The sequence below is a fragment of the Peromyscus maniculatus genome, chromosome 4 (genome assembly GCF_049852395.1).
Source record: "Peromyscus maniculatus bairdii isolate BWxNUB_F1_BW_parent chromosome 4, HU_Pman_BW_mat_3.1, whole genome shotgun sequence".
NCBI lineage: Eukaryota > Metazoa > Chordata > Mammalia > Rodentia > Cricetidae > Peromyscus > Peromyscus maniculatus.
In genome coordinates, this window is record NC_134855.1 from 116,340,385 (window position 1) to 116,363,481 (window position 23,097).

General features: G+C 39.6%; 1 long non-coding RNA gene across 1 annotated transcript in view; it reads left to right on the plus strand.

The window, feature by feature from the left end:
• Window positions 1–6,830, plus strand: part of LOC121828864 (uncharacterized) — a 92,546-nt gene extending 85,716 nt beyond the window's left edge. The window contains exon 6 of the long non-coding RNA XR_013050791.1: window positions 6,766–6,830. This is a non-coding gene — a long non-coding RNA (uncharacterized LOC121828864). The remainder of the gene's footprint in view (window positions 1–6,765) is intronic.
• The last annotated feature ends 16,267 nt before the right edge of the window (window positions 6,831–23,097 follow it).

Consider the following 23,097-nt stretch of genomic DNA (forward strand, 5'->3'; position numbering starts at 1 on the left):
ACCCACCCATCCTCCGAGACCGCAACTGCTCCCTAAGACTCTGCCAGCTCCAATTGGACCAAGAGATGAGTCTTTGCTCTCCTAGTTGATCACCCTAGCCTCTAGGCATTAAGCCCAGGGGTACAACCCATGTACTTATAATCCCACGCATTATAGCCCCAGGTACAGGCCAGCAGGCAGGATTCCTGCAAACAGGCCTGACTACCCCCCCCCCATACACCATACCCTGTAACTAACAAGCCTCACTCCACATTCCAAACTCAATCATCCACTGAGACTGTATCTACTCCCTGAGACACAGACTCTGCCAGCTTGGATTGGACCAAGAGCTCCTATTGAATCAAGAGCTCCTATTCGACCAAGAGTGCCAATTGGACCAAGAGAGGCTCCCTGAGACAGACATAATTTATACCTATTGGAGGAAGAGATGGGTAGATGCCAGTGCAATAATACATTCAACAACATAAAGAACAATATGGCACCATCAGAACCTAGTGGTTCTACATCAGTAAGACCTGAACATCTCAGTGTAGAAGAAAACTACCTTAAAAATGACTTTAAGAAGATGATAGAAGCCATTAAAGAGGAAATGAAAAATTCCCTTAAAGAAATCGAGGAAAAGACAAAGAAAAAATTGGAAGAAATTAATACAGCCCTTAAAGAAAGCCAATAAAACCAAGAAAAAAATCAAACGGGTGAAGAAAACAGTTCAAGACTTGAAAACTGAAATAGAGGTAATAAAGAAGATACAAACTAAGAGAATGCTGGAAATGGAAAATCTAACAAACAGGAACTACAGATGCAAGCATAACCTACAGAATGCAAGAGATGGAAGGGACAATCTCTGACATTGGAGATACAATAGTGGAAACAGATTCATCAGTCAAAAAAATACTAAAGCCAAAAAAGTCATGAACCAAAATGTCCAGGAAATCTGGGACACCATAAAAAGACCAAACCTAAGAATAATAGGAATAGAAGAAAGAGAAGGCTATCAGTTCACAGGCTCAGAGAATATTGCTGTAGATATTGCTCTATATAAATAAAACACTGATGGCCAGTGACCAGGCAGGAAGTAGGTTGCCAGGCAGGAAGTAGGTGGGACAAGGAGAGAGGAGAATTCTGGGAAGTGGAAGGCAGAGGAGGGAGACACTGCAGCCACCGCCAGGACAAGCAGCATGTAAAGACTCTGGTAAGGCACCAGCCACATGGCAAGGCATAGATTTATAAAAATGGGTTAATTTAAGATAAAAGAACAGTTAGCAAGAAGCCTGCCACGGCCATACAGTTTATAAGTGATATAAGCGTCTGAATGATTATTTTATAAGTGGATTGTGGGACTGCGGGGCTTGGGGAACCTGGAGAGAAGCCCTGCAGCAACAGAATATACTCAATAAAATCATAGAAGAAAACTTTCCCAAACTAAAGAAAGAATGTCTATGAAGATACAAGAAGCTTACAGAAGACCAAATAGACTGGATCCCCCCAAAAAGTCCCCTTGCCCACAGAATAATCAAACCATTAAACATACAGAAGAAAAAAATATTAAGAGCTGCAAAGAAAAAAGGCCCAGTAACATATAAAGGCAAACACATTAGAATAACACCTAACTTCTTAATGGGGACTCTGAAAGTCAGAAGGTCCTGGACAGATGTTATGCAGACACTAAGAGACCACTGAAGCCAGCCCAGACTATTATACCTAGCAAAACTTTCAATTACCATAGATGGAGTAAAGAAGATATTCAATGATAAAACCAGATTTAAACACTATGTATCCACAAATCCAGTGCTACAGAAAGCACTAGAAGGAAAAATCCAACCCAAGGATTAGATACACCCATGAAAACACAGGCAATAGATAATCCCACACCAACAAATACCAAAGAAGGGAAACTCACAACACTACCACCAAAAAATAACAGAAATTAACAATCACTGGTCATTAATATTCTTTAATATCAGTGGACTCAATTTGCCTATAAAAGGACACAGGCTAACAGAATGGATGTGAAAACAGAATCTATCCTGCTGTATACAAGAAACACACATCAAACTCAAAGACAGACACTATCTCAGAGCAAAGAGCTGGGAAAAGTCTTTCCAGTCAAATGGACTTAAGAAGCAATCTGGTGTAGCTATCCTAATATCTAACAAAATAGACTTCAAACTAAAATTAATCAAAAGAGATCAAGAAGGACATTACATATTCATCACATGAAGAATCCATCAATTACCATGGTCTCCTATTCCTTGTTCTCCCTCTCTGTTCTTGATCCAGCTGGGATATCCTGCTCCCACAGGCTCTTTCCCTCTACCCTCGCCCTTCATTACTCCCACTCTTGTCCAGGTTGTTCATGTAGATCTCAGCCATTTCTCCATCATTGGGCCATCCCTGTGTCTTTCTTGGGGTCCTGTTTTCCAGGTAGCCTCCCTGGTGTTATGAGTAGCAGTCCAGTTATCCTTGTTCCACATCTAGTATCCTCCTATGAGTGAGTACATACCATATTTGTCTTTCTGAGTCTGGGTTACCTCGCTCAGGATGATATTTTCTAGATCCATCCATTTGCCTGCAAACCTCATGATGTCATTGTTTTTCTCTGCTGAGTAGTATTCCATTGTGTATATGTGCCACAATTTATTTATCCATTCTTCAGTTGAAGGACATCTAGGTTGTTTCCAGGTTTGGGCTATTACAAACAATGCTGATATGAATATCCAACGACTGAGGGATCTGGATACAGAGATCCATGGCTAGGCCCCAGGTGGAGCTCTGGGAGTCTAATTAGCGAGAAAGAGGAGGGTTTATATGATCGAAAATTGTTGAAACCAAGGTTGGATAAAACACAGGGACAAATAGCCAAACGAATGGAAACACATGAACTATGAACCAAAGGCTGAGGGGCCCCCAACTGGATCAGGCCCTCTGAGACAGCTGATTGGCTTGATCTGTTTGGGAGGCATCTAGGCAGTGGTACCGGGTCCTGTGCTCATTGCATGAGTTGGCTGTTTGAAACCTGGGGCTTATGCAGGGACGCTTGGCTCAGTCTGGGAGGAGGGGACTGGACCTGCCTGGACTGAGTCTTCCAGGTTGATCTCAGTACTCGGGGGAGGCTTTGCCCTGGAGGAGGTGGGAATGGGGGGTGGGCTGGGGAGAAGAGGAGGGGGGCAGGAGGGGGGAGAACAAGGGAATCCATGACTGATATGTAGAACTGAATGGTATTGTAAAATAAAATAAAAAGAAGAAAAAAAGAATCCATCAAGATGAAGTCTCAATTCTGAACATTTATACCCCAAAATACAAGGGCACCCACATATGTAAATGAAACATTACTGAAGTTTAAATCACACATCAAATCCCACACACTAATAGTGGGAGACTTCAACAACCCACTTTCACCAATGGACAGGTCTGCCAGACAGAAACTTAACAGAGAAGTAAGGGAACTAAGAGATGTTATGACTCAAATAGACTTAATAGACATCTACAGAACATTCCACTCAAACACAAAAAAATAAACCTTCTTCTCAGTACCCCATGGAACCTTCTCTATAACTAACCACATACTTAGTCACAAAGTAGATCTCAGCAGATACCTCCTGTATTTTATTGGACCACCTTGCCTTAAAGTTAGAATTCAACAACAACACAAATTTTAGAAAGCCTACAAACTCAGAGAAATTGAGTAATGCTCAATTGAGTCACCATTGGGTCAAGGAAGAAATAAAGAAAGAAATTAAAGACTTCTTAGAATTCAATGAAAATGAATGTACAACATACCCAAACTTATGGGAAACAATGAAAGCAGTACTAAAAGGAAAGTTCACAGCTCTAAGTGCCTATATAAAGAAGTTGGAGAAATCTTACAGTAGTGAGTTAGAAGCATACCTGAAAGCTCTAGAAGAAAAAGAAGCAAACTCACCCAGGAGGAGTAGACCCCAGGACATAATAAAATTGAGGGCTGAAATCCATAAAATCCATAAAATAGATACAAAGAGAACAGTACACAGAATCAAAGAAACAAAGAGTTGGAATCCTTTAGTACTGCTTTCATGGTTTCCCATAAGTTTGGGTATATATATATATATATATATATATATATATATATATATATATATATATATATATATATATTCCAGAAACTAGACAGCAAAATACCAAACAATCCCATTAAAAATGGGCTACAGATCTAAACAGAATTCTCAACAGAAGAATTACAAATATCCAAAAAGCATTTAAGAAATTGCTTAACATCCTTAGTAGGGAAATGCAAATCAAAATGACTCTGAGATACCATCTTACACCTGTCAAAATGGCTAAGATCAAAAATACTGATGACAGCTTATGTTGGAGAGGATGTGGATCTAGGGGAAACTCCTCCATTGTTGGTGGGAATGTAAACTTGTACAGCCACTCTGGAAATCGGTATGGAGGTTTCTCAGAAAATTGGCAATCAATCTACCTCAAGACCCAATGATACCACTCTTGGGCATATACCCAAGGAATGCTCAATCATACCACAAGGACACTTGCTCAACTATGTTCATAGCAGCATTATTTGTAATAGCCAGAATCTGGAAGCAACCTTGATGCCACTCAACTGAAGAATGGCTAAAGAAAATGTGTTGCATATAAACAATGAAGTATTACTCAGCTGTAAAAAAAAAAAAATGACATCATGAAATATTGCAGGCAAATAGACGGAACTAGAAAATATCATCCTGAATGAGGTAGCCCAGACTCAGAATGACAAACATGGCATGTACTTACTTATAACCCACAGCTCCAGAGAAATTAGGAAACAAGGGGAATCCTAAGAGGGATGTACAGTTCACCTTGGAAAGAGGAAACAGAGAATTCCATGAGTAAGCTTGGGATTGGGGGGTCAATAGAGGGGAGGGGAGGGGGGATGAGAACATATAGGAATGGGATGATTGAGCTGGGGAGGGGATGGAGTAGGAGAGCAATGAAAGAGATACCTTAAGCCGGGCGTTGGTGGCGCACGCCTTTAATCCCAGCACTCGGGAGGCAGAGGCAGGCGGATCTCTGTGAGTTCGAGGCCAGCCTGGGCTACCAAGTGAGTTCCAGGAAAGGCGCAAAGCTACACAGAGAAACCCTGTCTCGAAAAACCAAAAAAAAAAAAAAAAAAGATACCTTGATAGAGGGAGACATTTATGGGGTAAGGGAGAAACCTCATGCTAGGGAAATTCCCAGGAATCCACAAGGATGACCCCAGATTAGACTACTAACAATCGTGAGGGTACCTGAAGTGGCCTACACTGGTAATCAGATTGGTGAATACCCCAACTGTCATCATAGAGCCTTCGTCTAGTAACTGATGGAAGCAGATGCAGAAATCTACAACCAAGCACCAGGCCTAGCTCTGGGAGTCCCGTTGAAGAGTGAGAAGAGGGATTATATGAGCAAGGAGGGTCAAAATAATGATGGAGAAATCTACAGAGACAATTGAAACTAGCTCATAGGAACTCATGAACTTTAGACCAACAGTTGTGGAACCTGCATGGGACTGGACTAGACCCTCTGCATATGGGTGACAATTATGTAGCTAGGTCTGTTTGAAGGGCCCCTGACAGTGTAATCAGGATCTATCCCTGGTGTATGAACTGGCTTTCTGGATCACATTACCAATGGTTGGACACCTTGTTCACCCTTGAGGCAGGGAAGGGGGCTGTGTCCTGCCTCAGTGGAATGTACCAGGTTTTGTTGTCCTCCCATGGGAGAACTTACCCTTTTGGAGGAGGGGATGAGTGGTGAGGGTGGAGTTAGGCAGGGGTGGGGCAAGCGGGAGGGGAGATGAGAGGGGAAAATCTGTGGTTGGTAAATAAAATTAATATTTTTTAAAAATAATAAATAAATAAATAAACACCTACTATGTCTGAGACAACTAGTCACTGCCTACCTAATAATAAATGCTCAACTAATGATTCTCAATGATAAAGTAGAATGATGTCACTTATTCCCTCAGGATTGCTACTCATTTTCTCAGGATGTCACTCATTCTCTCTGGACTACCTGAGAAGTTATCCTGTGGCTTTAAGGAAAGTATTAATGTTGGTAATGTTCTATGTAAACAACAGGTTGCTTTTAGAATTTTTAGATTTCAAATATTCATCCAGACACATAGTACAGCTATTATTTGTTTGTTTCCTATATTATTTGGTCAGTCAATTTTCACTGTTAGTCCTTTAGATAAAATATTCAGAGTCTCATACAGGTAAACTCAAATATGGACAATTGATTATACCAAGATTATGGAAATGAGAAAATCTCCCCAATCAGATTACAAAAGAACAAATCTTCTAGGAGACCTGAGTTAACATGCTGTTCGGGCTATGATTACCATATTTAGCAGACAAATCCTAAGTATTTGTCTAAGTGAATTAAAAGCTTTATGCATACACAAAACTACCCATGTATGTTCATTCATTGCAGAACTATTCATAATACTCAAACTTAGAAACAGCCAAAAATGTCCTACAGTATACCAATAGATAAATTTGATATGTCCTGGCAAAAGAATGTTATTTGATATTAAAAGTAAATGAGTTATAAGGCCATCAAAAGATTTGTAAATACATTAAATGCGTATTTTAAGTGGAAAAAAGACGGGGGTGGGGTGGGGTGGGAGGGGGAGGACAAGGGAATCTGTGGCTGATATGTAAAATTAAATTAAATTATAAAATAATATTTAAAAAAATAAAAGGAGTCATGTTGTATAATTTCAACCATGTCATTTTTTTAAAGGACAGAACTATGGAAACAGTAGAAAAGATTGGTGCTTCCTGGAAGACAGGAGAAAGGAAGACAGGTGAGCAGACAGAACCTAGGGGTTAATGCAGTGAAAACACTCTGAAGGATATTGTAATGGTAAACTCAAATGTCATTGTATATTCACCAAAACTTCTTATGTACAATATCAACAGAAAACCATGCAATACACTATGGACTTCTGGTGATAATGATGTGACAGTTAAGGGCACCAGTTGTAGCAAAGTGCCACCTTGGTGCAGGAGCTAACAGTCAGGAAGATGGTACATGAGAACTTGTGATACTTTCCTCTAGATCTCGTTGCCAATCTGAAGCTTTTTTATAGAAGGAGGAGGAGGAGGAGGAGGAGGAGGAGGAGGAGGAGGAGGAGGAGAAGAAGAAGAAGAAGAAGAAGAAGAAGAGGCTTTTCTATTAGAAAAAAAGCCATTCATCTTGAGTGGAATCAGGCTTCAAATTGATTAGACTTCACATGACACGTCTTTTACTATCATACTCTTTCCACTCTTTCTTACTCCTAAATTGTTCTCCCAAGAAATTACTTAGGCAAAAATAAAATCTTTCTGTCTGCTTCTAAGACATCAGCCTAAGACAGATATTCAGGCATGGTATGCACTACCTCTGACTTATTCAAAACTTTTCTTCTACTTTCAAGAGTAGATCTTGGGGCCAGTTTTTGGTAAGAGTTGACAGAGATTAAGTAAAAATACAGAGTACAGATGCTGATAGGAAAAAAAAGAGGTCCGGGAAGGAGTTGAAAAGAAATCTTGTCTGCCTTCTCACCACTATACCTAGGGAGATGGAAATACGCCAAAAACAAATTTCACCTACTTGAAAGATTTGTCTGTGTTCCAGATCCTAATTCCCTGGAAAGGAAACAAACTGTTCCTAGTTTCTTGTACTTACTGTATTGGTTTCCTGTGGCTGATGTAACAAACTTCCAGAAATGGAGTGGCTTAAAGCTGCATGTTTATTCTCCTGTGGGTTTGAAGGCCCCTCCACATGAGCATTGAGTACGGTCCCATCTCATCTCTGTTGGAGCTTCCTAATTGGGGACTATTCATTATCTTTAGTTTCCCATACAATACCCATTTCCACAGAATCATGAGCCAGTCATTTTTTTTTTCCTAAAGCTGTGACCCATTAATACAGTTCCTTGTGTTGTGTTGACTGCCGACCATAAAATTATTTTCGTTGCTACTTCATAACTGTAATTTTGCTACTGCTATTAATCATGATGTAAGTATATGTGTTTTCTGATGGTCTTAGGCAACCCTTGTGAAAGGCTTGTGAAACACATGCACCCAAAAAGTGGTTGAGACTCACAGGTTCAGAGCTGCTGTCCTAAAGAATATCCCTTGTCTCCTAGCTAAACAGAAAGTTCTGTAGAAGGTTTTCAGGGATGCTGCTCTTGTCTTCCCATATTCCATATGAATCCAAGTTCCTCTGGGTTTTTATCTACCATATTGATGAATAATACTAGAAATAGTTGATGAGGGTTAAGGTTTAGATCTTAAATTTCCCCCCAGAATTCATTTGTTAAAGGTTTGTTCCTGAATATAGATGGAGCATTTCAGGGGCAATTGCACTGTGTGGGCTCTGACATTATCCATGGATTATCCATGGGTCTGACATAAACCAATGGATTAGTCAACTTGTTGATTCATAACTTAATGGGCTTTTGGAAATTGGTGGAAACTTTAGGAGAGCAGGTCTAGGTACAGGCATCAGGCTAGTGAGGGCATTGATTCCTTGGAAGTTACATTTTATTCCTGACGCCTCCCTTGCCAGCTCTTTTTCTACTTCTTGGCCATTATGAGGTAAACAGCTCTGGTCTACCGCATGGTCCCCATCATGATGCTCTGCCTTATCACAGGCCTAGAAACAACAGAGCCCAGTGACCACGGACCGAAAACAGGAGCCAAAATGAATCTTTCTTCCTTTGAGTTTGTTTGCCTTGAATTCTGTCACACAATGGGAAGCTGACTAACTCAAGGGGCATAAAAAAGAGCCAGTTCTCAGCTCTCAAGAAGTGGGGGACATAAAGACTTGTGGCATTTATATCAGCTTTTAAAGGAAACAGGGTCAAGGAAAGTCCTGACTCAAGGAATATGTCTCATGTAAGAGTAACAGCTCAGGTACCTGCCATCTGGAACAGCAGCATCCAGCAGATAACAATTCTAATCTCAGTTTGAATTAACAGTTCAATAGTTAGGAGCTATTAATTTTAAACTAAAATAAAATCTTGACCTCAACTCCGTTTTATCCCTTTCATATCTTGACATGCAAAATACTAAGGAGGATGGGAGGGGAGGCACAGAGGCTGTGATTAAGTCTGCTCCTTGCTTCCATTATCTTCTCACTTTTCCTGGGCTCTAATTGAAACATCTTATTTATAGTGTAATGTTCTTAAGAATTTTCTGGGTGTATTTAAATGGGGATAGTTAATTGGGACTGTTCTAGCAGAAGTCAGTTTCAATCTCATCTTCCTGGGTGGTGGCTTTTCTCTGCTCCTGAAAAAATAATGTAATTTCCTCTCCCTCAGTCTAATTTTCATGTTCACTGTTACAGTTCTGAATGCTGTGACCTAAGGCAATCCAAGCTTAATAACTTTTTACTTTAATAATATTGATATTATTTTTAATCTTCACATAAACTTGGTATTTTGTATGTCCTACCATTCTTGTAAAAACATATCAGTAAAGTTTAACACAGAGAACAACTTTAAAATTGTATGAATTAAAAACAAAAAAGGACAAGTAAAAATTCAATGCTTTTTAAATATATAGGTGCTTCATTAAATGTGCTTCAAAAATTAGTAGGAAGTACTTTTCACCTCCATGAAAAGTTGCTTTGTTCATTTACTCTCTTCTGGATAGTCAAAGGCTTAGGAGATAGGTACAAGTGTCCTATTTATGAATGGCAGGAATAATGTGATGCATGCATGCAGGGCCACATGTAATGCTAGGTTGATTTCTATGCCAGTTTCTCTTGTTCCCTCCTAACCACCTGTCCTAGAGTGGGTTCTTGAGAATCACTACATGAGATGAAGTTGCTAATGACATGCTCCTGGAGAAGACAATAGAAGGCGAACAAGACAAGGGAGGAGGAAAACAGGTTGAACATGATTTCAGGTGTGGTCATAACCCCCACTTGATCCATGTAATGCTCTGAGTACAGATGACAAGCAGAATCTTTGCCTCCTGACACAATGGAACTGAGCATGCATGTTCCCGAGGCAGTGGCCACAGGGAACTACCCAGAGCATGACATGTCTCAATGATTCTGAGGAACGCTACCCCAGTGCCGCAAGAAAAGCTTTGCGATAGTTTTAGATGCCAGGAGGAATTTTTCCTGGCCATCTCTTACAGCTCCTTATTGCTTCCGAAGGATGGGCTCTGAGGAAGAAACTCTGCCATCATGACTACTCTTTATCAACTTGACTGGACATAGAATCACCATAGAAACACACCTCTGGGTGTGCCTCTGAGGACATTTCCAGAAAGATTTAAATGCAAATGGAGCAGTCCAAGGGCTAAGGTCTGAGACTGAATAAAAGAGAGGAAGTTCAGCACAAGTGTGTCTCTCTCCTTTCCCCTACTGAACAAGCAAGGTGACCAGCCACTTCAAACTCCTGCTGCCCTGTGTGTGACTCTATCCCTTCATAAGCCACAAGCCCAGTTTACCATTCTCCCCTAAGCTCCTGTATATGTTGTCCTTGTTGTATTGTCCAGCACCACCTTTCCTGTGGCCCATGCACAGGGCCCCTCCCCACTGCTCTATTGTCCTCCCACTGCTCTGTTGTCCTCCCCACTGCTCTGTTGTCCTCCCCACTGCTCTGTTATCCTCCCCACTGCTCTGTTGTCCTCCCCACTGCTCTGTTGTCCTCCCTAGTAGTTTCCCTCCCTGCAGTTGTCTCACATACTCCATTACTGTCTTTATCTCCCCTTTCTTAGAAATGCTTCCTCCCCTTTTATGATCCCCTTTTTAGTTGTATACACTACACACAGACTAATGTAAGTACAGATACATATAAATACATACATGCATGATTTTAAGTATAGGCTCCACATTTAAACAAAAGTGTTCAGGATTTGTCTTTCTGAGCCTGGCTTAGTTCACTTAATATAATGATTTTTAGTTCCATTCATTTTCCCAGAAAGTTCATAACTTCGGTTTTTGTTTTTTTTTAAGAGCTGCCTAAAATTTCACTGTGTATATGTACTACATTTGCTGTTGCTGGGCATAATGGATATCGTAAATCATGCAGGAATAAACATGCTTTCTCATGCATCTCTTGATTTAAAGTTCTTCAAGTATGGAGTCATATAGCTGGGTCATACATAATTCTATTTTTAATTTATGAGAAATGTATATTCTTTATCTTTTAGATCAATGTTAAAATCATCGATGACTACAGTTTTAGAACCTATCTGGCAATTGATGTACATTTAATTTTTGTATGAATTGGAAGCCATAATGTATGATTCATATATTTGAAAAAAATCTTCTTCATAAATTTACTTAATTAATATTTAGTAATATATTTTATCTCATCTGACTAATTTTGATTTAAACTCTACTGTATCAGACATTACAATAACAACATCAAGCTTATTTTAAGTTTTTGTTTACTTGAAAGATTGTTTTCTGTCTTTCATCTTTTAACTCTCACTCTGTTAGTGACCTTAGCAGACAGGTATTTATTTTGATGGCAACAAATACTTGGATCTAGTTTTTTTTTTTCCTTGCTTGTTGTTTGTTTTTAAAAATATAATTTTTGTACTTCTATGAGAATTTCATAACCATAGACAGTGTATTTTGATCATAGTCACTCATACTCCTAAACTCCTCCCAGATTAATCCTCATTCACACACTTCCTGTATTTTTGTCATTTTGTTGTTATTTTATGACCATGTCCAGCTACTGCCACTCATACACTGATAGACGTGAAAGCATACTAACCTACCAGGGGACACCCCTTAAAGAAAACTGACTGATTCTTCTCCAAAAGCCATCAGCTGTCAAAATCTCTTCAGATATGGGTAGAGGCTCCTGAGTTCCATCCTCTCTCCTCCATTCTGGAATGTGGACTGGCATAATTATGTCAGGCCTGTGACCTATATTTTAATCTGATAAGAAAGCCTGTGTCTCTTCATAGATAATTGGGGACCATTTATATTAAAGGTGATTATTAACTATAATGTTTGAGATGCTTGCTCATTCTGGTAATTCTTTGGTTGTTTACCTGGCTGCCTGGATTAGTATTTGTTCTTTACTTTCTTATCTATGAGTTTTGGTGGTTTTCTGGTTGGCTATGAGAAATATGATGGATTCACTCCTAGCTCCCTTTTGTTCATGTATTCCATTCATGAAGTGTATTTTTTCCTCACTGTTGTCATTTTTAGTTTGAGAATGTTTCCCTTCCTCCTCTGTGTATAATATCACTTCAAGTATGTTGTATTGGCTTGATGGTCAAGAGCAGCCTTAGTTTGTACTTTCTTAAAATGTTATTTCTCCTTTAATTTCAAAAGAAAGGTTTGACGGATATAGCAATTTTGGTTGACAGTTATACCTTCAACACATGAACTATCATTCCACCATGCTTTCCTGTCTTTTGGAGTTGATCGCCATAGATTTCATGATATTCTGATGTTTCTGGCTTTGTTGGTTAGTTGGTATCTGTCCCTTACAACTTTTAACACAGTTTCTTTACTTTGAATTTCTAACATCTTGGCTGTATGTTATGCAGACACTCACGGGGTTATAAATGCTTCTTGTGCTTAAATGCCTGGTTCTTTCTCTGGTTTCAGGAAATGTTCAGCTGTAATGCCATTGACTGGATTTTCTGTACCTTCACCTTGCCATTTATCTGCATTCTGCCCTACTTCTTATGACCTCTTCAGTTTGATCTTTTGGTCATATATCAGAGTTCTTAGACTCTGTAGAGATGCTCACTGTCTGTCTGACCCTGTTGATGTTGAGTGTAGTATTTTAACAATTTGTCCTCTATCCTGATGTCCTTTCTCCTTCTGGACTCCTCCTTCAACTACTTGTTGAAACATGAATTGCTAAACTGTCTTATTAATAAAAAAAAAAAAAAACCCAGAGCTAGATATTGGGGCAAAAGCTGAAAGATCAGAGAAACAAAACAAGCCAACCACAATCTTACCTCTACGAAATCCTCAGCCTTAAGAGAGAGACTTCCTGTTTACTCAAGCCTTATATACCTTTCTGTGCCCTGCCATCTTACTTACTTCCTGGTGCTGGGATTAAAGGCATGTGCCACCATGCCTGGCTCTGTTCCCAGTATGGCCTTGAACTCACAGAGATCAAATGCATCTCTGCCTCCCAAGTGCTAGGATTAAAGGCATGTGTTACTACTGCCTGACCTCTATGTTTAATATAGTGGCTGGCTTTGTCCTCTGATCCCCAGGAAGGCCTAATTGGGGTACACAATATATCACCACAACTTGTGGTCCTTTCCACTGTCCTTTATTTAATCAGTTCCATTTTCCCTGGATGAAGTCATCCACTTGTTTTTATGCTCTCACACAATTGATCATTTTTACCAGAAAACTGTTGAAATCTTCACTTGACTTCTACTTATTTCTGTCCTTGAGGACTTGAACTGCTTTTTCATGATGCTCACATTTCTGTGTCATAGTTTGTGCATATGCTGGTTTCTACATTTCTTCCAAGCTTTTGTTGTTGTTATTGACAAATGAATTCTCTTTAGCTACCTATTCCTGGAATAATACATACATAAAATTAGGTAAATCTATGAAGGGGAATAGTAAAACCATTTTAGAAATACAATTGAAACTCTTCTAAGTGTGTAGCAAAAAATGGGAGAAGCACCTAGGGAAAGAAGGGGTAAGGAAAAAAGGAGCAAAAGTACAGTGTGGTAGCAGCTTCTTTGGAGTCCTTGAAAACTGGAACATTGAAGTTATATTCATGGTGGGGGCAAGGAAGTTCCAGAGCACAGTCTTTCCTTTGGTTTAGGCTGTTGAGTCTACCTCAGACAGAATGTCTGACATCCACTAGAATGGAGAGCACTCCACTGCAGTTCTTTTCCTTCCTATTGTGTGGGGAGCTCTGCTGACCACATCTAGTTCTGCAGTTTGTGAGCTGGGCAGTCTTTCACCCTCTCACAACTCCTCAGACCCCCTGAGTTGGCTGAAGTTGTCGCTGACAAGTGTCTCCCAAGTAGATTATAGTTACGTGAAGCAACCACAGGTCTGAGATCGGTACAAGGAAGGACCTGCCTTCCTACATTCAAGACCTGAATATGAATCATTCCAATAGAGGGATGCAGCTTTGGGTATCATATACATTAGTAAAGGACCGGTAGGTGGCTCTGGAGTTTGATCAACCCATTTGACTCAGGCTCAAACTATCAAACCCAGGGTAATCCTCAGCTACTGAGATCTGTTCTTATTTCCAAGGGCAGACTATGTCTCCCTGTGCACTTTTCCACCTACGATTGCCTCGTATTGCCTGTAAAGTTTCCTTATCATTTGGGCACTCCTGTTTGCCACAACTGCTTCTCTGTGCTTTCCTTCTCCAAGAGGGTATAGAAGGTCAACTTCAAGCTCCTTGATCTGTTGCTCTGTGACCTCATATCCCTAGGGTAGCAATACATTACCTCTCAAGAAGGCACCCAGCAGCTGCTCTCCCAGTCATAACGTTGACAAATGGGATTTCTCTCTGTTGCTGTCTTGTCTGCTGGAGCAATCACTGTATTATCAAACCCACAGATGGATTAAGGCTGCTGAAGGCTGTAGGCTTGTTCTGAGGCAGTACTGTCCATCTTTCTTCTAGCTTTTACTTTGGAAGCAACTCACCTCCTTCAGCCAAATACTTAGTAGCCGCGGCTGTGTTCAGCTTTTGTTTCTGTGTTGTGCATCATTTTCGCCTCTTTCCTAGTATCTTTTTTACTTTCTTTGTAGATTTCTGAAACTATTCCTTTATTTATCTATTTTAGGGAAAATGTTTATTTTTTTTTCTTACTCTGACTCTCTTCTTCACTTGCTAACACAGAAGCAGACCATAGTCCATCTTTCCTGGTACCTAGTTTGATTTATTCTTTATAGCAGTACAGAAAGACTAATACATGTGGGTGGGATGACTATGCTGGTCACAGACTCTCTAGGAGTCATTCTTGAAATAAACTGAAGTTAAAGAGGAAAGAAGGCTTCTGGATTAGTAAAAACTTAATCTTAGCTTCTAAGTTGGCTTATAAAAGACAAATGGGGGGAAATATCAGTTGTAAAACCGTGACAATTCTCTCATTTTGAATCTGGGAAAAGAGACTTTTGTAAGAGTCAGATGAGATCTGACATTTCCAATTTCATCCTTCTGGTTCATACCTGATAAACTCTGCTTAAAATTACTTTTTGTACCAAGATTAATCACCAGTTTATAGCCCCCAGAAATGTGATCACCTCTTTAGATAATAATGTGTATGTTATAGAGTATTAAAGTTATATCTATACATAGATATAGATAGATATAGCTATAACTAGATACACATATACATACATACATTCATACATATATGTATATATTAATGAAAGTATTTAAAGATCTTTTTGTTGTTGTTTTCTATATCTTGCAAACTTACCCTAGAATATATATTTCATCTTGAAAATAACAAAATTAAAATGGGGAAAAATTTATGTTCAAAAGAGACAAAATGAACACAAGAAGAGAAGAAATAATGATAAAAATTGTCCCAGTAGCTGTACCTGCTGAACACCGGGACAGTGGACTCCTCAGGTGATGGGAGATCAGACTCCAGTAACTGCGTTCCCTGCACTTCACTATATAAAGAGAGAAGAAACATGATTGAATAGTTCTGAGCCTCAGGAAATTGTCCTGCACATGTAGCTAGAGTTTTTCTGGTCCTGCCTGGCCCACAGTCAGGACAAATCTCTCTTACCCGCCAGTCCCACAGCCACTCAGACCCAACCAAGTAAACACACAGAAATGTATTATTTATAAACTGTATGGCCATGGCAGGCTTCTAGCTAGCTGTTCTTATACCTTAAGTTAACCCATGTCTATTAATCTATAAGTTGCCACGTGGCTCATGGCTTATCGGTACCTTACATCTCACTTTCCATGGTGGCAGCTGGCAGCGGCTCTCTGCCTCAGCCTTCCACTTCTCAGAATTTTCTTCTTTTTTGTCCTGCCTATACTTCCTGCCTGGCTACTGGCCAATCAGCATTTTATTTACCCAGAGTGATATCCACAGCATGCATATTCATATTTTCTAGATATGTGACTATGAATAAGTAATTTCTCTCTCTCCCTCTCAAAACATTGTCTTTATCTGTAATACTGGAATACCACCAATCATAACTGGTCTCTTCAGTGGATCATATAAAAATCATAGATACTAGTATGACTTATAGATAATAGAAATGTTTAAATATATAGTAATGATGACAGTCACTTTTGTCTCTGTAAGTATGAAGAAGAGAAATAGTCTCATTAGTACTACTCCTGGGCCATATTTTTATCTCGTAATCTCTATTCCTCTTACCCTGTCGAAGTGGTACCCCAGCCCTTTCTTTCGAACTGCATAAGCCACACTCTCTATCTTCACACTCTGCATCCTCCACGAAGCAGAACTGTGGCTGCTTCTAATGACAGAGGCCCTTACCTCACCTCTCAGTGGCCAAACCCTACCTTTCTCATCCTTGGATTCAGCTGCCATCACCTGCACCAATGAATTCAGATCCATTGCATTGAAACTCTTGTCCTCTCAGAGAATTTTGTACACAATAGATGCTCAATTAGAAACAGCTGAGTTATAATGGGATTTATAGTTTTCAAAAAGGTTTAATACTTTTTAATTGATCCTCTCAACTCTGTTAGTCTTAACCTTAAAAGCTTTGATTGATGCTAATATTTATAGAAATAACTAAATTTGGTTTTGGAATCTTTTAATCTCTTATTTTTCCATGCAAATTGTACTCTATCCAATTATGCTGTGAGTATTGACAGGATAACTTATTAGATGTCATGAATAACAAACTCATTTATCTTCAGATCTTCACGGATAAATGCACTGTTTTGAAGCTGATTTTAAGTGGCCTTTTAGCTATTTCATTAGATATTATTTTACCTGCTCAAATATACTTTACAGTTGATATATAACATGACTGATAGCATGTAATCATTAAATTTGTTTGTAATATAAGCATGTTCTATTTTAATGCACATAGCTATAGTTTTACAGATTATTATTATTATGTATACATTCTCTCCTCAAAAGAAATCTAAAGAGTTTCTTATTGTATAGCTAAGTAATGAGAGGAGCTATAAAATAGGACTTTATAGTTTTTATCTTCCACCAACCCCAACATGGTTTAGTTGCTTTTATTATGAGATGAAACACTTGGCTCGTTTTCTCTCTCCAACAGTGTCTCCTCAGTGCAGGCTCTGTCGTTAGCGCGCGGCCTGCATCAGGGAGTCGGAAGGAAGTCAGAAGGATTATGACATGGTTGGATTATATATGAAGAGTCTGACTGGAAAAGAAATTCCATTATCACCACTCTGGAAGCTGAGATTCTTTCTTCACATCAAAGAACCTGGAGAGGGAGAGAGGAAAAGTCTTCAGAATGGATCCCTTTCATTTCCACTTCAGTTAACTGCGGTTGAGTGTTCAATACATTCTATACTCTCAGACCCTGAAAGAGCTTGGAGCTGACTTTCCCACACTGGGAACTTAACTCAAGCAGACCTGACAAGAAAAGACAGGAGCCTCAGCAGATGCTGCTTCAATAGACGGGGATTTTTTTTTTTAATCCAAATGTTGCTTATTTTTCTAAAGAAAAAAAAAGATTCTCCTGATGAGATAAGTTTTAAAGTGTGAAAAATGTTGACATTTTTCTTTACACATCACAGGTTTACTGTGTTTATATTTTTATTTTTATTTTTTTAGCTAACATAATCTTCCTATGGTGAATTATGTAGGCAACACTCAGATTCTGTCAAAACCCCTGGGCTATTACCATGGTTTCAGAACTTGTAGCACTCAAGTGGGCTTACCAGGGGCACAGTTTCCCTGTTGTGTGAATTGCTGAAAAACTTAAAATGTAGCTGATGCTAGAATTCTGTTGACAAGCTGATGAGGCCCATGTCCTCAGAGTTCCCCTCAAGTCTCACTCAAACCGCCAGAAAAATGTCTATACCTGCTCTAAACTGCTGCCTGAGTAGAAAATTAGGACCTTACAAGCCCCTGAAAAAAGTTGTGAACAAACGCCAACAAGCATGGGCAAACACGGAATGGTGTGAGTACAATAATATCGTGAGCTGGTATAAAATGCACCAGTGAGTTTAGATCCTACATCTGACATGGGAAGAAATGAGAGCAACAGGGACAATCCCACATGATCGAAAAGAATGTTTGAAATTAGGGCTCTCCATCAATCCAACACTAACATTTCTACTGCGAAACAAAACGTTCTTGCCAAGTGATCGAGCTCATCATAACCCCAGTCACGCTGGAAGGTAAGACAAGAGCAATGCCAGTCCAAGTCCAGCCTGGGTTACAGAACCTTGTCAAGGCATTCCTTGGTAGACAGGGAGACTGGAAAAACAACAACAAAAACGACTTGACTACCTTGTCCCTTAGTGTTCTAAAGAAAGCAAAAAGCAGAGAGAAAAGTCCAAATTTCATGTTCTGCGCCTCCAGTTTTCTTTCTTCTTTTTCTTCTTCAGTTTCTAGAGCAGGAGCCTCATTAGGATGTGCTGAGTCAGGATGACCTGGGAGCCGGTCAGAAATACAGCCTCCACCACCTCCTGAACTAGAAACTCTAGCCTTCTGTGCAGCAATCTGTGTTTCCACAGGCTTGCCATATGTTCCTAATGCACACAGAGGTTTAAAAGTCACTGCTCTTGTATACATAATCGGTCTATTAGTCTGTTAATTTATTCTCAACAGCACAAAACATGCCCCCACACCTACACTTTCTGAAAAAATCTCCCCTTGTCCTACCTTCAGATATTTTTCCTTTCCTCTTCTTTAACAGAACTAGTCTTTTGTTGAAAGCTTACTTCATAGAAAACAGTGGAAAAGAAAACCTGAGACCTCATTCCCCATGAACACACTTACCTAACAATTAAAGCCCTTAGAAGATCTCTCAAAGCTGTTTTCAAAGTTTCAGTACCCTATGCATGTTCAAAACTAAGAGCAGACCTACTGAAATGGGTGGTGTATTGGATTGGGGAATCATCTTGTATCACTCATGACAATTTTTTTACCACACTAGTCTATCATGGAGCAGTGGAGAGTAAAAGTTACCCTCCGGCTTCTCCACCAGGTGGAAAAGAATGGGAAAAGTCAACATTCTGGGTTTGGGAGGGCTGCCAAAGACTGGCTTTATCTCACCCAATTAAGAGGTCTGGGTAGCAGGGGCATGACTGTAGATGCCTGGAGACTAGTGACAAGAGTTCAGGATTTGCTGCACCCAGAAGACACTCAATAGTCAGAGAAAATACTGCATCACTGGCTTCTTTGGCAAGAGGAAATGAAACTGAGGAACATGTGGCTGATATTCAGACTTCTGGGAAGTTGCCTGGTAGACTGCTTCCTGCCTGTCTGACTCGGAGTGCTGGAGTAACAGGAACACTGTGTACCTAGCTGCTGAGGAGAACCACGGGGCTCAGCAACTTGCTGCAGGCCTGGAAGTTCTGCCTTATGACAGTGACAGTCTGACCCCAGAAAGAGAGAAAGAAGGCAAGTGCCTGAAAAGAAGCCAGCACAGCACTCTGAGAAATGATGCCCCAGATCCAGAGAAAACACACTCCCTCAAATGTTTGAAAGGCCCTAAGAATCTCTAACTGAGCACGTTGGGAAAATTCTTCTCTTGTGTAAAGAATCCATGAATAATGTAAAAGGGAGATGTTTTCCCAAATGTGTAACACCATCAAAACAGTAAAGATATGAAGAACAATGGAAACGTGGACCAATCCAAAACCAAATAAATACATAAGTAAACTGAATATCTCAAAACTTAGCAAGAAGAGACGAAGATCTATTAATTTACTACACAAGTAATAACCAAGGAAGTTCAATATACTAAGAGAAAGCACAACCACCTATATGGCCTATCAGCAAAAATGCAAGAGCAAGTGAGAATACTAAGAAAGTGCTAGAACTGCAAAGTGTTTTGGTTTTATTGCTGTGAAGAGACACCATGATCAAGGAAACTTATAGAAAAAAAAATCATTTAAATTGGGGACTTGCTTCAGAAGGTGAGTTCATGACCAGCATGGTGAGGAGCATGGTGGTAGCACCGTAGCATGGCACGGGAACAATAGTTGAGAGCTTACATCTATCTGATCCACAGATTGTTGTTTGAATCTTAGATGGTCTTTTAATAAAAACCCAGGTTTCAGCATGAAAGCTGAAAGATCAGAGAAGCAGAGCAGGCCACAGCCAGCCTCACCTCATCAACTCCTCAGCGGATCCTGTTTCCTCACCCTAAAGGGTCTCAGCTGAACTGCTTTAGTTTCTGTTTCCTCATGCCTTATATACCTTTCTCTGCCCTGTTGTCATTTCCTGGGATTAAAGGTGTGTGTGCTTCCCAGTACTGGGATTAAAAATATGTGCCACCACTGTTTGGCTCTGTTTCCAGTGTGGCCTTGAACTCACAGAAATCCAGATGGACCTCTGCCTCCCAAGTGATAGGATTAAGGGTGTGTGCCACCACTGCCTGGCCTCTATGTCTAATCTAGTGGCTGGCTCTGTCCTCTGATACTCAGGCAAGCTTTATTAGGGTATACAATATATTACCACAACAGATGTAAGCAGAGAAAGAGCAACTGGGCTTGGCATGGGCTTTTGATACTTCAAAGCCCACTCCCAGTGATACATTTCCTTCAACAAGGCCACACCTCTCTGATCATTTCTCCCAAACAGTTCCAACAACTGAGAACCAAGCCTTCAAATATATGAGCCTATGGGGGACATTCTCTTTCAAACCACCACACGAAAAAACAAACAAAAAACAGATAAATATAAATTCTTGATTTAGAAAGTGCATTGACTTCACTTAGAAATCTGCTGACTCCCCATGAGAGGCCTTACCTTCTTGTAGGAGGGAATGTCTCATGGGTTGGTGGGGTGGAAGGAGGAAGAGGGGGATCTGTGATTGGTATGTAAAATGAATAAAAAATTCTTAATTAAAAAAAATCCAGTGGATGCACTTAACAGTAGACTTAAAACAGAAAGAAGAATCAATGCTGAAGGAACAATGTGAAAATGATGAATGTAGACCTTGGTTTATGGGTGCAACAGAAAGAAGAGAGAACAGATGGAGAACGTATTTAAGACATGATGTGGACGTCCAAACATCTCCATTTGAGAACTAAAACAGAAAAACAAAGAAATTGAATAAACTGCAAGTAATTAAGATTGAAAGAATGACCTAAACAGACTGAAACTGAGATTTGCTGTGATAAAACATTTGAAAGCAAAGCAGAGAACGAATCGTAAAGCATGGAGAAGTCATGATTTCATACAGTGGCCATGAGAATGCCAGTGAGTCAGGAAGCAGAAGCAGCACAGGTAGGACCATGATACATTCAAAACAATAATAATATGCCAGGCAAAAATGCCCTCCAGAAACGAAGGAGAGGGGTTATGGAGATGGTTCAGAGGGTAACTGCTCGCTGCACCAGCATGAAGCCCTGACACTGGATCTCTAAAACTCACTTTAAAAGCTGGGCCTCAGCTGGAGAGACGGCTATCAGCCGAGACTGCTTGTTCCTGCAGAGGACCTTGGTTTCATTCTCAACAACTACATGGTGGTTCACAAACATCCATAACTCCAATGCCAGTGGATCTGATGCCCTCTTCTAACTTCTGTGGGTACCAAACCAATTCATGATGCACATGCATAAAGACAGGCAAAACTTACATATGCAAAATGAAATGATTGACTCTAATTTTTACATTAAAAATAAATAATAAATAAACAAACAAATAAATAAATAAATAAATAAATAAATAAATAAGGGTAGGCTGTGCAGTATATGCCTATAATTCCAGCATTGTGGAGGCAGAGACCAAAGGATCCCATGTATTCTCTGGCCGGTGAAGCTAGTGAAATCATTGGGAGATGTCATCCCAAAGCTAAGGTTAAAGTAGAGTGTGATTGAGGACATCTGATACTGCTCTAGGACCTCTATATGTGCAAGACATATCTACACACACACACACACACACACACACACACACACACACACACACAAATTTTAAAAAATGAAAGATAAATTTCAAAAGCATTTTTAGATAAATAAAAGCTTAAGGAGTTCATCAGTAGTAACGTACCTGAAATGAAATACGAGAATCCTAAAATTCTAAATTCTACCTGAAATGAAACAAAGGGCTACTAGAAAGCTGCAATAAAGCATGTGAACATATAAAATTCTTAAGTAATTATTAATATGTAGATAAATATGGAATATTATAAAATTGCAATGCTGTGTATGTAAACCACACTCAATGCTGATATGGGATTTAAAGATAAAAGCATAAAAAGAAATAAAATTATGCCAATGGATATAAACTCAGAAACATATCTTGTATCAATAATATTCTAAGAAAAGGAAAAATTAATGAGAAGTTTTTGTGTGTCACTGACACCCAATTATCATCTGAATATATATTGTCAAAGTTAGGGCATTTTAGTTTATTCTTTAAGAATTTCATACATTTATACAATGAAATAAGACTATCTTAACCCTAATTTCTCCCCTCTAATTCCCCTAGGACTCCCCTAGCACACCACTCTCCCAACTTCATATCCTCATCTTTTCAATTTATTTTTATTATATCATTTATTAATACTAGTTTTCAAACATTTTAAGTTTGTTCTTTGAAAAATGGATAGGTCTGTGTAATGTTTGCTGATCATATCCATCCATCATTACCTCCCTCCAGCTTGCGTTAGTGCCCTCCTCATCTTCCCAATATCGTGTTTTCCTTTTGATTGCTGTTATTAATAACTCTCTGAGCCCAGTTAAACATGCCCATCTGCACAGAGGTATGGAGCTTTTCAATGGAGCATGAGCAACCTACCAATGACCAAGTCCTCAGAGGAGAGCGACTCTCTCAACTCAGCAGTCATCAGCTGCTAATTGCAGGTGTGCCAATGATAAGGCCTGGGGGTCCCTCCCCCACCAATACTGGAATTTTGACTGGCTTGATCTTGTGTGGGAGTTGAGTGGGTAAGCACAGCTGCTGTGAGGTGATCTTTGTAATAATCATGGCTGGTGGAAAATGTCATTTG